We start from the raw sequence: 6109 nt of genomic DNA on the forward strand, positions 1-6109 counted from the left end.
AAGTGACTTGACCAAGGTCACCCAGCTGAGAAGTGGTGGAACTGGGATTAGAACCCAGATCCCTTGCTCAGTAGCAGTGGGTGAAGCAGCTCTGCTCCATCTATCACTTCCTCTCCCGGGCTGCCAGGAACCCCGGAGGCCTAGGGATGGAGAGCCACATGGGATACACGAGCCATGAGATCTTCCTACTCCTCCTGCTTCCCGGGAGCCCGAGGCCAGTGGGGCCCAGGGGCGGTTGGTTGCCCAGGACTGGCTCCACTTCTGTGAGTGGAAGTGACTGAACTTTCAAGGCTCAAACGTTTACTCTCCCTTTTACTTTTTTCCTTCCCCCTCTAGACTGTACCCCTCTCAGGGTCACACCCGGAGAGTTTCCAGTACTCTACCAGTTTCTTTTATGGAAGGGAGAGTCAAGCAGAGGCCTACCCATTCCATTCCTAGCTTGGGCAGTGGCTAGCGAGTGGAAAGCAATCTGCCACAAGTCAAAACTCTCCTGTGCTGGGCAGCAGCAGCAGCATGGGAGAGACTCGAGGGCAAAGATTCAGGTTTACTGCGCGGGAGGCAATGGTAAACCACGTCTGTATTTTTACCAAGAAAACTCTGTGGAGATAAACCACTTCTGTATTTTTACCAAGAAAACGCTATGGATACACTACCAGAACAATTGCAGACAGAGGTAGGGGGTTCTGGGAGACATGTGTCCACAGTGTTGCTATGGGTCAAAGACCACTCGATAGCATAAGAAAAGACAAGAGTAGACTGTAAGCTCGTTGTGGGCAGGAAAAGTGTTTGTTGATTATTACATTGTACTTTCCCAAGCGCTTAGTACAATGATCTGCACACAGTAAGTGCTCAGCTAATATGATTCATGGACTGACTGACTATACGTAGACCATGTCCCAAGGAAATAGAAGTCACAACCAGTGCCTCGCCAGCACAGCTGAACAGACTGTCGCCAGAGAGTTATTATTGAGGAGACTCAATGCCTGTTTTCCCTCCTACTTCATTCATTCATTCAATCTTATTTATTGAGCGCTTACTGTGCGCAGAGCACTGTACTAAGCACTTGGGAAGTACAAGTTGGCAACATATAGAGACGGTCTCTACCCAACAACAGGCTCACAGTCTAGAAGGGGGAGACAGATAACAAAACAAAACATGTGGACAGGTGTCAAGTCATCAGAATAAATAGAAGTAAAGCTAGATGCACATCATTAACAAAATAAATAGAATAGTAAATATGTACAAGTAAAATAAATAGAGTAATAAATCTGTACAAACGTATATGCAGGTGCTGTGGGGAGGGGAAGGAGGTAGGGCGGGGGGGATGGGGAGGAGGAGAGGAAAAAGGGGGCTCAGTCTGGGAAGGCTTCCTGGAGGAGGTGAGCTCTCAGTAGGGCTTTGAAGGGAGGAAGAGAGCTGGCTTGATGGATATGTGGAGGGAGGGATCCTACTTAGATCAGAAGCCCCATGTTGACAGGGGCTATGTCTAACCTGATGATCATGTATCTACTCCAGCATTTAGTACAGTGCCTGACACACAGTAAGGACTTAATAAATACCACGATTACGATTATTATTATTTCCAGGGCTATGGTGGCCAAGGACTTCAGGCCATGATGAGTCATGCCACTAAACCCAGATTTGAAGTCACTGCATAGGATCAATCTGTCGGTTTTGGGGACGCCTGAGATCACCTAGTCCGGCAGGCTGTAAAATTCTTCTGCAGTTGCATCATCATGCATCATAGCAGGGGCTCGGTTCCCAGTCAATGCCACGGGCCTTGTTTTCGTGTCATTTTGCAGGTTGAAGACCTCCTGGTAGCTGATGATGTTGGTTTTGATCAATCAATGAGTGGTATTCATTGAGCACTTACTATGTGCAGATCACTGTTCCAAGCACTTTTTTAAAAAAATGGTATATGTTTAGTGCTTGGGAGAGAATACGGCAGAACTAGCAGACTATAACGAGTTTATAGTCCAGAGGGAGAGACAGATATCGATATGAATAAGTAATTTCGTATTTATAATCTAAAGATATATACATAAGATTTGATGGCAGATCATACCCCCAGTTCTCTTCTTTTGGGGCCAGCTTTTCTTTCCAGTCGAACTGACATCCGCTTTTAAATCCTTTCTCATCCTTTCAGCTGCTGGACGTGTTTCGCCGAGTACTGTGATGTTGTCGTTAAATTCAAGACGCCCTCCTGATAACGGGGCTGGGTGAGTTGAGTCATTGTCATGTTTGTTGGGTGTCCTATCGGGAAATGTTCCCCCATTGCAAGCTGCAACACTGAAGCCTTTACTCTTTGCCATATCAGCAGCCTATATTTAGTTGTTACTATGTGCTAACCACTGGGGTAGAAATGAGGTTATGGGACAAACACATAGGGCTTCCAATCAATCTGATCCCCATTTTATGGATGAGGAAACTGAGGTGTAGAGAAGGCCAGTGCCTTGCCCCAAATAACACAGTAGGCCGGTGGCAGAGCTGGGACTTGAACCCAGGTGTCCTGACGCCCAGGCCTGGGCTTTTCCCACCAGGCCAGACTGCTTTTTTTCTGAAAGGGCCGTCTACTACTGCGCAACTGAAAGAACTCTCGATGTTTACAATGTCTCGGAGATTTCCAAATCTAAAAATAGCGATTTAATTTTCATTTTGACAAGCAGGCTGCCAAGCCCAGTGGGGCCAGGGCTGTGAACTGATATTTCCAGAGTTGCCAGGGCACTGAACTGACAATTCCAGAGATGCAGCAGGTATGGCACCCATTAAACACAGCTCGACAGTCATTTTGGCTGCATCTCCACACTCGCCGTGGAGAACTGAGTCGATCTAAGCCACTTGGGCCTAGGGATCTAATTAAATTAAAGGGCCAGATATTTGACTAGACCAGGCCTACAGCCCAGCCACTGTAGTCAATGTGTGGAAAGATCCCAGCTTTTATAGCTTTGTTTTTCTCTGAGCCTAATGTTAGTGGTTTCTGAGATCCTTCCACTCTCTAATACCAAGGCAGAAGAAACCCTACTGTCCCTCCAAATCGTAAATGGTTTCTGCGAAAGCTTCTTTTTCCTGGCAGTCCGTCATATCCCAGTATTTGCTTTTCAAAGTGCTTAATTTTTTGTGGTAAACATTTGAACAAAGTGTAGACAATTTTATCCAAACTTCCTAAATGCTCCCAGCTTCTGATAGATTTATTTACTTCTTTTTAAATCTTGCCCCGGCTGCTTGGAAGGAGTAAATCTGAGAGGCCCGGCAGTCAGCTGAACTTTTGACTCTGACCTTTTGATCACACTAAGTGGTCTTCGAATTTTACCTTCTACATAGATTGGATCTTTCCTTTATCTACATTTACATCTGAGACACTGACATACTTGCATATTTTTGCAACATCAGCCTGCTTTCAAAATACTTTACTCGTATATCATTAGCGGGTCCTCTGGGTTGTAAGCTATTTGACGGCAGGGATGGTGTTTACCAACTCTAATGTATTGAACTCTCCGAAGTGCTTAGTACAGCGCTCTACACACAGTATATGCTCAATAAATACCATTGGTTGGTTGATTGCCCACAGTAAGTGCTCAATAAATACCGTTGAACGATTGAGCAGTGAGTCATCCCAGTACTGGAATTTCCATCTTGGGCCAGCCTTTTGCTCCCCTACCGGTATTTCTAGAATTTATGTTCTCTAGGAACAGATTTCTTGCTGTAGAGGCCAATCGAAGTCACCAAGTGTTTGCATGAGCTCGAGAGATGCGATTTTACATGCAGTTGAGAGTTCCTCAATCTTTTAGCTCCTGTGTCCTTGATAACATTGAAACATTGAAACAGTTTCCCATCTAGACTGTAAGCTCCTTGTAGGGAGGGGTTGTGTCTTCTAATTCGGTTGCATCGTACTCTCCCAAATTCCTAACTTCTCTGTGCCTCAGGTTACCTCATCTGTAAAATGGGGGTTAAGACCGTGAGCCCCATGTGGGACATGGACTGTGTCCGACCTGATTAACTTGTACCTAATTCAGTACTTAGTACAGTGCCTGGCACATAGTAAGCACTTAACAAATACCATTTTTTTAAAAAAACCCAAAACCGAAAACCTGGGCCCTGATCCTTATTTTGGATTCTGAAGGCACCAAGCCTCAGAATCCAAGACTTCCTGCAGAAGTTTGTCAGAAAACCCCTATATCTCTCCCTCTTAATTCTCCCTAAATAAGCTGTCCATGTGTAGGTTTCTGACTCTGTCTCTTCAGTCTCTTCGATAAAGAAACTACGGTTTCTTTAACAGTAATAATAATAATAATAATGATGATGGCATTTGTTAAGCGCTTACTATGTGCGAAGCACTGTTCTAAGAGCTGGGGGAGGTACAAGGTGATCAGGTTGTCCCACGTGGGGCTTGCAGTCTTAATCTCCATTTTACAGATGAGTTAACTGAGGTTTCAGAGAAGTTAAGTGACAAGGTCACACAGCAGACATGTGGCGGAGTCGGGATTAGAACCCATGACCTTTGATTCCCAAGTCCGTGCTCTTGCCGCTGAGCCACGCTTCTCAGTAGGCAAAAGCTGCTTGAATAGTAAAAAACATTTGCTCTTTCATCATTAGGAGCGATGGGCTAATTCTTTCAGCTGACGGCCTGTTTGTTCAGGGGTATTTATTCATTCATTCAATTGTATTTATTGAACGCTTACTGTGTGCAGAGCACTGTACTAAGCGCTTGGGAAGTACAAGTTGTCAACATATAGAGACTCTTGGGGTGGGAATTAATAATAATAATAGCATTTTTTAAGCGCTTACTATGTGCAAAGCACAGTTCTAAGCGCTGGGGGCTTACAAGATGATCAGGTTGTCCCATGGGGGGCTCACAGTCTTCATCCCCATTTTACAGATGGGGGAACTGAGGCCCAGAGAAGTTAAGTGACTTGCCCAAAGTCACACAGCTGACAATTGGCAGAGCCGGGACTTGAACCCATGACCTCTGACTCCAAAGCCCGGGCTCTTTCCACTGAGCCACGCTGCTTCTTTTACAGTGGTTACTACAGGAATCCCAAAACTCTCGGGACTAGTCAGTGGAAAATGAGGAGATGCCACAAGAGCCAGCCAAATCCCGCCTTCAGTGGGATGGTCGGCTATCCCGATCCCACTAGAAGCCACCTACATGCAGAAGACACCAAATGAGACTTTTCCGGGGCAAAGATATGGGCAAAAGCAAGTCTGAGGAAGCAGTTCCCACTATTAAATCTCCGACATCAGCTATAAATTATTGAGACTCTACGGTTTCACTTCCTCAGGGTCTCCCACAGGATCTGAGGGCTTGAAGCCGGGTGAAGTGAGGCATGTAGTGTGGATTTAGCCTTTTCATTAACTCCACCACCTTCAGATCTTGCACTTCCAGGGCAGCGGGAGGGATCGTATTATCATCATGATGATGGTGGTATTTGTTCGGCACTGACTGTTTATTAAGCCGTATTCTAAACGCCAGGGTCGATACAAGGTAATCAGGTTGGACACAGTCTCTGTCCCACAGGGTGCTCACAGTCTGAGTAGGAGGGAGTACAGGTACTTAATTCCCATTTTACAGGGGAGGAAACTGAGGACCGGAGAAATGAAGTGACTTGCCCACGGTCACACAGCAAGCAGTTGGCCGAGATGGGATTCGAACTCAGGCCCTCTGATTCCCAGGGCCTGTGCGCTTTCCACTAGGCTACACTGCTTCTAAGCGAGAGATTTTGGAATGAGAGCATTTCAAATCCCATCTAGAGTCTCCAGGCCACATGAGAGGCAATGGACCATTCGTGGAAAAACGGCCAGAGGAAGTTCACGATACCAAGGGATGTTCTTATCCCTTAATGACCATCTTGGGGAGCTCCAGTTTTCCCCAGGGAACAAGTGGTATCACAGTAGTTGTTATGGCACCAAGTGGATGCTCAGTCAGTCAGTTGTATTTATTGAGCACTTACATTCATTCAGTCGTATTTATTGAGCTCTTACTGTGTGTAGGGCACTGTACTAAGCACTGGGGAGAGAACAGTACAGCGATAGGCACATTCCCTGCCCACAACGAGCTTACAGTCTTGAGCGGGAGACTGACATTAATATAAATATAAATCAATGCTATGAC

At 45.8% G+C, this 6109-nt stretch overlaps 1 non-coding gene across 1 annotated transcript; it reads left to right on the forward strand.

The window, feature by feature from the left end:
* Positions 1–342: 342 nt before the first annotated feature.
* Positions 343–480, forward strand: LOC119941662. Its single transcript, XR_005455252.1, has one exon. It is a non-coding gene; the product is annotated as a small nucleolar RNA SNORA7 (small nucleolar RNA).
* The last annotated feature ends 5629 nt before the right edge of the window (positions 481–6109 follow it).

Source organism: Tachyglossus aculeatus, chromosome 20, assembly GCF_015852505.1.
Source record: "Tachyglossus aculeatus isolate mTacAcu1 chromosome 20, mTacAcu1.pri, whole genome shotgun sequence".
NCBI classification, from domain to species: Eukaryota; Metazoa; Chordata; class Mammalia; order Monotremata; family Tachyglossidae; genus Tachyglossus; species Tachyglossus aculeatus.